We start from the raw sequence: 11,871 nt of genomic DNA on the forward strand, positions 1-11,871 counted from the left end.
GACCTTGGGTTAGGCAGTGGTTTCTTAAATATGATACCAAAAGCACAATCAACAAAATAAAAATTAGGTAAACTGGACATCATCAAAATTTAAAACTTTTGGGACTTCCCTGGCAGTCCAGTGGTTAAGACTCTGCACTTCCACTGCAGGGGGCATGGGTTCAATCCGTGGTCAGAGAACAAAGATCCCACATGCCATGTGGCATGAAAAAAATATTTTAACTTTTGTTGTTCAAGAAAGTGAAAAGATAATCTATAGAGTGGGAGAAAATACTTGCAAATCATATCCTGTTAAGGGACTTGTACTCACATTATATAAATTACATCTCAACAATAAAAAGACAACCCAATTATGTGACCCTTGGGCACTGTTGCTGGGAATGTAAGATGGTAGAGCCACTGTGGAAAACAGTACGGCTGTTCCTCAAAATATTAAAAATAGAATTACCATATGATCCAGAAATCCCACTTTTGGGTATACACCCAAAAGAATTGAAAGCAGGGTCCTTTTTTTTTTTTTAACCACTGTAGTGTCCGGTTTCTATTCACAAAGAAAAAGCTCCAGTCCATCTTCTAACTTTTTTGAAAAATTCCTGACATTACAGAACTAAACTGAAATGTATTAATATTCCATTCACATTTCCGTGACAAACAGACAAAAAGTTCATGAGCCAAAAAAACACAAAAAACAAGGAGAAGCTTATAAAACTAAATATGGATCTCAGCATTAGCAGCTGAACAGAGAAAGGAATTTAAATGCTTTAATTAAAAAATCACAAGTGGGGGCTTCCCTGGTGGCGCAGTGGTTGAGAGTCCGCCTGCCGATGCAGGAGACACGGGTTCGTGCCCTGGTCTGGGAAGATCCCACATGCCGCGGAGCGGCTGGGCCCGTGAGCCATGGCCGCTGAGCCTGCGCGTCCGGAGCCTGTGCTCTGCAACGGGAGAGGCCACAACAGTGAGAGGCCCGCGTACCGCGAAAAAAAAAAAAAAAAAAAAAAAAAAAAAAAAAAATCACAAGTGGATGATAAAGTGTGTAGAAACTGAAAATTTACAAACTATTTAAAACCTGGAATCGCTGACTGTACTCAGATGGATCATGGGTAGTGATGAACAGTAGAAAGGGATTATGGATGAATCTGCATTGTTCTAGATGCTCCTCATGCCACCTTGTCTCTGAGGAAAGTCTGACATTTCTTAGACATTGAGCCAGGCTAATGCTGGCAGCAGATCCAGTGATGGTAACCTGCTTATCAGTAGATCCTTCCACTGGGTTCGCAATTTTGATCTGCACCCCAGATATCTGACGGATCTCATTGATTTTGGCGCCTTGATGCCCGATTATGCAGCCAATCAAATCGTTGGGAACTGTGAGTTCATGAAAAGTAGTGTGAGCAGATGCATCCAAACCACTGAATCCGGTGTTGCCATGTGTCATGGGAAAATGAGACTGTTGCATTGCCAACTGGAGCAGCTTGGTCAAATCTGGCTGTGGAATGGCATACTGTCCTTGAATGGTATAGGCCTCTAGAGGCAGTCCCTCTAGGTCAGCGTTGAGGCACATGGATGGGGTGGTGTGGGGAGCTCACACTGTCCCTGTCTGTGCTGTAGCTGTCCTGACCACCTGCAAAGATGACTGGAGAACTGGAGGCTTGGGACAGTATGGGATAGTCACACCCTTTGGTGGGGGGGACTGGGAGAGAGTCTCCAACATGACCACGCTGATCTGTTTCACACCCTCAGTGATGGATTGCGGAATGCCAGCAAGAGTGATGGCCTGTTCAGTCGAGCTGGGGAGCATATCCCCTGCCACTTGGATCTGAGCCCCTGTACTGTCTCCTATTTCCTTGATCTTGCAACCACCTTTCCCAATGAGAGCTACATTGACCAGCAGGGGCCACCAGCCTCAGGGTGACTGGGGCTCTACTGGCAGCTGTGCTACTGGTCATAGAGCTGCTGATGTCCTCTTCCAGTTTGTCAATGATCATAACAAAGGCTTTGAAGATGGCATTAGTGGGTCCAGCCAAAGTGATAATCCTCTCAGGACAATTCCCTCCTGAGATGTTGATACGTGCACCACTCTCCTCGCGCATCTTCCTAACTGATTCTCCTTTCTTACCCGATGATACTGCCAACTTCCTTTCCATGCATAAGTAGCCAGATGGTGAGAGTGACATTTAATCCACTTTCATTCACACCGGTGTCCATGTCGAGCAGTGTTCTGAGGAGCTGGACTCTGAGTGGTCAAGTCTTTGGTCACTGGTGGGGGTGAAAGCCAAAAACTGCAGGCGCGAGACGACTGAGGGGAAAAAAGGAGCCGGCGGGATGGGGAAGGGCGGGAGGCTGGGGCGGAACAATAGGGGCTGGCGGGAAGGCAAGGGGGCCCCTCCGGAGCGGGGGGTGGGTGCGGGAGCGGGGGGTGGGGAGTGGGGGGGAGAGGGGAGAAGGAGGAGGAGGGGAGGAGGAGGGGGGAGGGGGAGGGAGAGGAGGAGGGGGAGGAAGAGCGAAAGAGACCCCGGGGCGAGTGGAGGGCAGCGGAGGGTGGGCAGGCGGGAGAGGCATGCTCTGGCTGCTGCCTCCGCTGGTCTGGGAGAGTAGGGTCTTAAAGAGGTATTTGTATACCTATGTTCATAGCAGCACTGTTCACAATAGCCAAAGGTGGAAGCAACCTAAACGTCCGCTGACACATGAATGGAAAACCAAAATGTGGTATATACATACAGTGATATATCATTCAGCCTTAAAATGGAAGGAAATTTTGACCCATGCTACAACATGAATGAACCCTAAGGATATTATGCTAAGTAAAAGAAGCCCATCACAAAAGGACAAATACTGTATGATTCCAGGGCCTGGAGGAATGGGAGATTAGGGACTGATAGCTAAAGGGTGTGAGGTTTCTTTTTTTGTATTAATGAAATGTTCTAAAATCGTGTTGATGGATATATAATTTTGTGACTATACTAAAAACCATTGAATGGTACATATCAAATGGATGAATTGTATGACATTTGAATTATACCTCAGTATAACTATTTATTTATTTATTTATTTAAATCTTTGGCTGGGTCAGGTTTTAGCTGTGGCATGCGGGATCTTTTTTTGTTGCGGCGCGCTGGCTTCTCTCTAGTTGTGGCAGCCAGCTCCAGAGCACGTGGGCTCTGTAGCTGCAGAACGCAGGCTCTCTAGCTGTGTGTGGCCCAAGGGCTTAGTTGCCCCACAGCACGTGGGATCTTAGGTCCCCCACCAGGGATTGAACCTGAGTCCCCTGCATGGGAAGGCAGATTCTTAACCTCTGGACCACCAGGGAAGTCCCTCAATATAACTTTAAATAAAAGATCAGTGGGAAAAAAAAAAAAAAATCAGGGGGAATCCCCTGGCAGTCCAGCGGTTAGGACTCTACACTTTCACTGCTGAGGGTGTGAGTTCAATCACTGGTCAGGGGAACTAAGATCCTGCCAGCTGTGCAGTGTGGCCAAAAAATAAAAAATAAAAATAAATAAAAATTAAAAAAATAAAAGATCAGTGTCAGACTTAAGGAAAACCTTCCATGACATGTGAAGGGATTTACTGTCAGTATTCAGTCCTTTTCAACATCCAAAGACAAAGCATAAAAGTAGTGTTTATTAATTTTTTAAAGTAACATAATGCCATAAAAATAGTTAATAGTAGTCCCTCCATGGGAGAATAGAGGCTAAATTATCTTAATAGTTTGCGTTCAATCAATAATAGCTAATATTAAAAAAATAATAATTTTATTTATTTTTGGCTGTGTTGGGTCTTCATTGTTGTGAACAGGCTTTCTTTAGTTGTGGTGAGCGGGGGCTACTCTTCGTTGTGGTGCGCGGGCTTCTCATTGTTGTGGCTTCTCTTGCTGTGGAGCACAGGCTCTAGGTGCGCAGGCTTCCGCAGTTGTGGCACATGGGCTCAGTAGTTGTGGCTTGCAGGCTCTAGAGCTCAGGCTCAGTAGTTGTGGTGCACGGGCTTAGCTGCTCTGAGGCATGTGGGATCTTCCCAGGCCAGGGCTATGAACCCATGTCCCTTGCATTGGCAGGCAGACTCTTAACCACTGCGCCACCAGGGAAGTCCAATAATAGCTAACATTTATGTGGCATTTACTATATGCAAGGCACTGTTTTGTGTGCTTGACAAATATTAATTCTAATCCTCACAGCAACCTTAGGAGGCAGGTACAGTTATTATCACAATTTTACAGGTGAGGGTATTAAGCCCCAGAGGGGCTATATGATTTTTTCTCCCGAGATCAAAGTCACACCTAGTTAGTGGTAGAACCTGGATTCAAGCCCAGGAACTCTGCACAGTCCATGCTTTTAATCATTTCACTCTCCAACAACCTTTATTTTTAACAAAGATAGATGTAAATTCCTGTATTTAAACTAAAAAAAAGAGATGGCAAGCAAGAGACACCTGTGTATTTTAAGATATCAAAAATCTGAAGACCATCATCTTTTAAGGACATTGTCAAAATGATGTATCCCCAAGAAGCAAAATGGTGAAGGGTTCAGGGCAACTTACTACCTTGTGCAAGTATAGGAACTAAGGCTTTAATCTAGAGAAAAGAAAGTAGTTATATTAAAATATTTAGTATCTATATCATTCATACAACTAAGGACCTGTCCTTGAAAGGCTCTATTTTGTTTTTTTTCCGGAGGACAGAATTAGGTGGTTTAATGTAGAGTTTGAAAGCATGGACTTTGGAAAGTCCATGGGTGGGTTCAGATCCTGGCATTACCACTTAACCAGGCACACGAACTTGGGTAATTCTTCTGTGTCTTCTTCCTTAACTGTAAAATGGGGATTATGGTGATAATGATAACACTACCATCATAGGTTGCTGTGAGGATTAAATGAGTGCCTGACACATGCTAAGCATTATATCAGTTTTATTAACGAGTGGAAGTGATAGGTTGATAGATTCCAGCTTATTTTAAGGAAGAATTTCCTAATAATTATAACTGTTCAAATGAGGAATAGGATGTTCCTCAAACTAGTGCATTCCCTAGCCCTTAGTTGCTAGAATTGCTTAAGCAAAATCTTGAATGAACACTTCTGTCAGCAATCTTGCAGAATTCCTAAATTACAATACAGGTTTATCTAGATGATCTAGAATTCCTGCATGTTAATTCATAATATGATTACTAGGTTCTCTAAGTAGCTATAACAGTATTTTTACAAAAAATGTTTTGTATTTGTTTTTTGTTAAATAAATAAATAAATTTATTTATTTATTTTTGGCTGCGTTGAGGTCTTTGTTGTTGTGCACGGGCTTTCTCCAGTTGTGGCAAGCGGGGGCTACTCTTCGTTGCCGCACACAGGCTTATTGTGGTGGCTTCTCTTGTTGCAGAGCTCGGGCTCTAGGCTTGCAGGCTTCAGTAGTTGTGGCACGCGGGCTCAGTAGTTGTGGCTCGCGGGCTCTAGAGCACAGGCTCAGTAGTTGTGGTGCACGGGCTTAGCTGCTCTGCGGCATGTGGGATCTTCCCAGATAAGGCATCGAACCCGTGTCCCCTGCATTGGCAGGCGGATTCTTTTTTTATTTTTTATTTATTTAATTTTTTTGGCAGGCAGATTCTTAACTGCTGCACCACCAGGGAAGTCCCTTTGTATTTGTTTTTGTTTTTAGGAATACACATAAGAATATCTGCAAAGGACTTAAATATCTACAAAGGACCTATTAAATTTTTCCTAAGAATTTATCGTTTTTGACGCTATTGTGAATGCAGTTTTTTTTTTTAATATTTATTTATTTGGTTGCGCTGGGTCTTAGTTGCGGCAGGAGGGCTCCTTAGTCGCGGTATTCAAACTTTTAGTTGCAGCGTGCATGTGGGATCTAGTTCCCTGATCAGGGATCGAACCCAGGCCCCCTGCATTGGGAGCGTGGAGTCCCATCCACTGCACCACCAGGGAAGTCCCCCAACGCAGTTGTTTTCTTAATTTCACTTTTGTTATTAGTATAGAGTATAAAGTTGATTTTTTGTATACTAATCTTGTATCCTACAACCTTGCTAGACATGTAAGTTCTAGTAGTTTGTTTTGTTTTTGTTTTTGCTGTGTCTGTGTTTTCCTTATGACTTTCTACAAAGGATCATGTCATCTGCCAAGGAAAGCAGTTTTATTTCTTCCAATCTGGATGCCTTTTGTTTATTTGCCTTTTCACACTGGCTACACCCTCCAGTACCATGTAGAGTAGAGGTGGTGGGAGACTGCGTCCTTACCTTGTTTCTGATCTTAAAGGCAAAGTATTGTCTCACCATTAAATGTGATATTAGCTGTACGTTTAGATGTCCTTTATCATAAGCTTCTGTAAAAATAAGATTCCTTGGCCTCATCTGAAGACTTAGGGAAGTGGATCTCGGAGAGCTGCAGCCGTAGGGAATCTGTACTTCTAGGAAGCAGCTCAGATGACAGCCTTGATGGTGTTTGAGGACCTATACTGCCCATCGCTTGTCGCGCGCCGTTAGAGGAGCTCCCAATTACACTCCCTGCCTTTCCTGGAAGAATCACTGAAGAAAGAATCTCAGTACTCCTACAGTTGGGTGTAGTAAGCAACAAGACTGTCTGTTATAACAGTTTGACATTCTGCAGAATGGCCCTCAAAGAAAAGTGACGAATCTGCTATCGCGCATTGACCAGAACTATAAGCAGCAGTCTGGCATTTGGGCTCTTTAGAAGTGGAAATGGGTCAAAGTCAGGAGGCAAACTTGAGCTATTAAATTGGTTGCCTAGGTGTCGTATTATGCCCAGTATTAAAAGCTCCTAGGCCCTGAGTATGAAATTATTAGTTTAATCTATAGCTTAATCTAACGATGGCTTAAAACTGCCATGCTGCCTAGCCGGACTACCTAACTACGAAGCGACACTGCTTCTACGCGGAATTAATTTTACACCCCTAAGAAATGAATTACAAGAACATTTTTCCCTATTACCTCAACCCTGAGATCCAATCAGACGCAAAAACGGACCGGAAAAGAGATGCTGGCGCTATTGATTGACGTACATTCCAACCAACCTACAACGGAAGAAGAGCGCGCCTGCGCAAGTCGTTATCCAGTCCGTACTAGCGTTAGCGGAAGAGGCGGGGGCTGTGGAAACGGCCGCCGCAGGGTTGGCGGACTTGAGGAGGAGCAAAGATGGCGCAGTGAGGTGCGTCGAGGTCCCCTGGCCTTTGGGCCAGGGGGAGGGCCGGACCCCGGGCGCTCGAGTGCTTCTGCTGGCCCGTGCGAGGTAAGCCGAGAAGGCCAAGACGGGAACTAGCAGGAGGTGGCGCGGCCCAAGCCGTCCGAAGAACGGAGTGCGCGGAGCCTGCCCGCAGGTGGCACGGGCCTTAGCCAGGCGCGGGTTTCCTTGCGAGCGGCCCCCGGGCGGGAGCCCGGACTTTTGGGGGTGTGTTGCACCATAACTCAGACCCGACCTGCCACTGACCTTCTCAGTGCCTTGCCTTTGGCTGCCTTTGGCTGCCTTTGTGCTTTCGGCTTGTTGCCCGATGATTGCACCCACGCTTGTGCATATGTGGCATTCTCTGCGTCGGCCATCGGTTTATCTTTGAAGAATATCTTAGTTTTATTGATTTATTTATGCTCCTCGCCTCACGAACTTCGTGTCCACTGTTTTGCCTGAGGCTCGGGTCTCAATCGAGGCCTGTTGCGGCTCTGAGTATTTTGTGACCCTGACCCTTTGACCTTGAAATTTGGTGTAACAGGTTTCCCCCACTTACTGGGATTTAATTTGAGTCTGTGTATCGTGTACGTTCTCTTGCTTACCTTTATTATATGCATTCGTTCCCACTCCCACCTCTCTAACTTTTTGAAGATCTGCGAAAGCAGCTTTGTCCTTGTATGACCTGATAGTTGCCTAATGGCGCATTAATCTCAGCTGACTCTAGGTAGAATTAACCGTAGTTTTCCAGAACTAAAGGAGTCAGTGTACAATTTTTATTTATGTATATATTTATAGAGAGAATGAGAAAGACTTTGGGGAATTATTATTATAAAGTAATTTGTGTAATGGGGTGGGGTTATAAAGTATACTACTGTCAGGCATTTGTGTTCGGTTCTTGTTTAATTTCATGGGATACCTTTTTTTGTAATTTGGGTTGTTATGACTCCTCATTCGGCCTTTCAGTTAAATTGTGGGAAAGGTTTCTGAGTTGTTGAAGCCTGTTTAAAACTGGCACATTAGTTAGGCCCAGTTTGAATGACATGTCCGAATACAAATGAATGTGTCTGATATGCTTTTTGCTGGCCCTGGATTTAACAGAGCTGAAAATACCAGGTAAAGAAATACTTCTAAATAAGATGTTTCTGTTGCTTTTGTCCAGAGTAGTTTTTTCATTTCATCTAGAAGAAGATACTGGGCAGAGGAAAGGAACAGAACATTCTTCCTTCCTACCTCACAAACGGGAGTGATCATTTATACTAAAGCAAAGGTCTTTTGCTGGAAAAGTGTCCATAGCATCATCACATTCTCAAAGGGGACAGTGTTTAAAAACTCGAGAACCACTGCTCCAGGAGTTTTGACATCTTTATAAAATTAATGCCAGTGCAGGTAGAGAGTAAATTCTTTTTGATTGTTCCTTCTGAATAGTTTTTGATAGTGATGTTTTTAAGACTAGTTTGGTTCATTTGAATAATTTTGCACATAAATGCATACAGCAAAAGTGAGGGCTGTATCCTTACTGTAATGTTCTTTTTATTTTTCCTTATCACAGGAAGAACATTTTCCTTGACTTGTAGGTGCTTTTATATTCATCTCAAAAAGAAAACAAAATTCTGAACTCAGGATTTGGCAAGTGAGTAATAGTGGCTAATGCTTTCAAATACTGTTTACACAGATTGGCAGTAGCTAGATAGAAGTAGAGCAAGAGATCATTAGCTTCAACAGAGGATGAACGTCAAAAGTGACTATAAATTATTGGTATAATCTCTCCCTGAAGGCACTAGGGAAGGATTTGTTCCACGCTTTTCTTCTAGCTTTGGGTAGTTCTTCGGCTTGTGGCAGCATAACTCCAGTCTTCACAAGGCATCCTCCCTGTGTGTGTCTATGTCCTAAATTCTCCCTTTTATAAGGACACCAGTCAGATTAGGGGCCCACTTGGCTCCGGTATGACCTCATCTTAATTAATTACATCTGCAGTGACTCTGTTTCTAAATAAAGTCATATTTTGAGGTATTCATATGACAACATAGGAATTTGGGCAGGACACAGTTCAAACCATAATATCTACTTAGTCATATACCTTGATTGTATTATATGAAAAACATTCAATGTTGAACTGCTTTAACGATTAAAATCTTGTATACCACTTGTATAAGGGACTTAGAGTAGTTAAAATCATAGAGACAGACAGTAGAATGGTGGTTGCCAGGGGCTGCAGCGAGGGGAAATGGAGATTTATTATTTAATTGGTACAGTTTCAGATTTGTAATATGAAAAGAGTTCTGGAGATGGATGGTGGTGATGGTTGCACGATAATGTGAATGTACTTCTTACCACTGAACTGAACACTTAAAAGGGGTTAAGATGATAAATTGTAAGTTGTGTGTATTTTACAATAAAAAAAATTGAAGAAAGATGAGTGAAAAACTCCAACTATATGTATTTCAATATTAAGAAAAGGAATAAGAAGAGGGAAAAAGGAATAAATACCCTTTAGCTGGTAGAGTCTTTATCATATACTTTTAGAGCCAAGGCTTTGTTGCTTGGATTGTAACCTTAATTAAGTCCAGGCAGACTGTTAAATAACACAAATTCAACTGGGTAAATTTATTTATTTAAATTGAAGTATAGTTGATTTACAATGTTGTGTTAATTTCTGCTGTACAGTGAAGTGACTCAGTTATACATATAGCTATATTCTTTTTATATTCTTTTCCATTTTGGTTTATCCTAGGATATTGAATCCCACGACATTGTATAGTGTGCTTTCATTTATGGGGAGGAAATAAATCCACTTAAGCACATCTATATTAGTATAGTCTAGCCCACATCTGGGGGCAGAAACTGTCCAACAAACCCAGCATTTGTTTTTCTTTTTCTTTTTTTGGCCGTGTGGCATGGGGGATCTTAGTTTCCTGATCAAGGGTCGAACCCATGCCCCCTGCATTGGGAGCACAGAGTCTTAACGACTGAACTGCCAGGGAAATCCCAGCATTTGTTTGTTTGTTGTTCTTGTTTTTTAATAATTTTTTTAAAAATTTATTTTTTATTTTTGGCTGAGTTGGGTCTTTGTTGCTGCACGTGGGCCTTCTCTAGTTGTGGCGAGCGGGGGCTACTCTTTGTTGTGGTGCACAGGCTTCTCATTGCAGTGGTTTCTTTTGTGGAGCATGGGCTCTAGGCGCGTGGGCTTCAGTAGCTGTGGCTCACGGGCTCTAAAGTGCAGGCTCAGTAGTCATGGCACACAGGCTTAGTTGCTCCGCAGCATATGGGATCTTCCCAGACCAGGGCTCGAACCTGTGTCCCCTGCATTGGCGGGCGGATTCCCAACCACTGTGCCACCAGGGAAGCCCTTGAGCTATTTATTGATGTGTAACAAATTACCCAAAATGTAGTGGATTAAAACAACAGTAAACATTTATTATCTCGCACAGTTTGTGTGGGTCAGGAGTTTAACTAGAGTTTCTGGTTTGGAGTCTCATACAGGGTTACAGTCAAGATACTAGCTGGGGTGGCAGTCATCTAATTCCATGGTGGCTCATTCACATGGCTAGCAAATTCATGCTGGTTGTGGAAAGCCTCATTCCTACCACTGTCAGCCTCTTCCAGGGCTGCTTGAGTGTCATGATACAGCAGCTGGCTTTTCCCAGAACAAGCAATTCAGGAGAGCAAGGCAGAAGCCACAATCCCATCAATGACCTTGCCTCAAAAGTCACTCACTGTCACTTCCTCCTCATTCTGTTGGTCATTGTTTAGACACCAACTAGTATACTGCAATACAATTCTGACACCATCTGGAATTAATGCAGACCCCACAAGTCAAAAGGGCATGATCCCCCAAGAAGACTGCCCTCACTTTAGATGCCAGCAGCACTTTGGAGGATCCCCAGGCCACCTGCACTTCTGACCAACTGGCTGCAGATTCAAGGGTTCCCATGACCCTGTCAGAACCAATCTTTGGTTTCATATTTATTTTTTCCTTCCTTCTGGCTGCTTTGGGTTTATTTATTCTTTTTCTAGTTCCTTAAGGTATAAAGTTAGGCTGTTGATTTGATATCCTTGTTCATTTTTAATTTAAGCATTTACAGCTGTATATTACTCTTAGCACTGCTTTTGCTGCATCTTGTAAGTTTTGGTATGCTGTGTTTTTGTTTTCATTTGTCTCAAGATATTTTCAAATTTCCCTTGTGATTTCTTCTTTGACCCATTGGTTGTTTAGGAGTGTGTTATTTAATTTCCACTGGTTCATTTACTGTAAATTCCAACAATTTGTAGTCTCCCTCTAGGGACAAAGGCCAGTCAAATTTTTTATTATACAGTAGTCACATAGGTGAACCCTGGTACATTTTTAAAAGGGATTATTAAAGGGTGTGAATACCAGGAGGCAGCAGTAAGGGAGGACCATCTTAGAAGCTGACTACTACAAAGTCATTTGACTCAGATCTGGCTAGCCCAAGAGCTTCATTGAAAATTCCTATTTTCCCTTTTCATCCTCTCAAGTCAGATTTTCTAATATAAAGTTACATTTTTTGTATAATCAACAGCACTAAACAAGTGAGTTCAGAGACCCAGAAATGCGTAGTAAGGCACCAGCTTTACAGGAATGTATTTGTAAGTTTTGTAGATCAGAGTGTATAGTTGTACTTTCTTCACCTAACTCTAGAACCTGTCTATTTAAATTTTAGCTCATGTTGGCTAAGTATAT

The 11,871-nt window shown here is 42.9% G+C and overlaps 1 pseudogene; it reads right to left on the reverse strand.

Moving 5' to 3' along the window:
• Positions 1 to 1,047: 1,047 nt before the first annotated feature.
• On the reverse strand, positions 1,048 to 2,234 carry LOC136118442 (poly(rC)-binding protein 2 pseudogene; annotated as a pseudogene).
• Between the last annotated feature and the right edge of the window lie 9,637 nt (positions 2,235 to 11,871).

Source organism: Phocoena phocoena, chromosome 2, assembly GCF_963924675.1.
Source record: "Phocoena phocoena chromosome 2, mPhoPho1.1, whole genome shotgun sequence".
In the NCBI taxonomy this organism is placed as follows: Eukaryota; Metazoa; Chordata; class Mammalia; order Artiodactyla; family Phocoenidae; genus Phocoena; species Phocoena phocoena.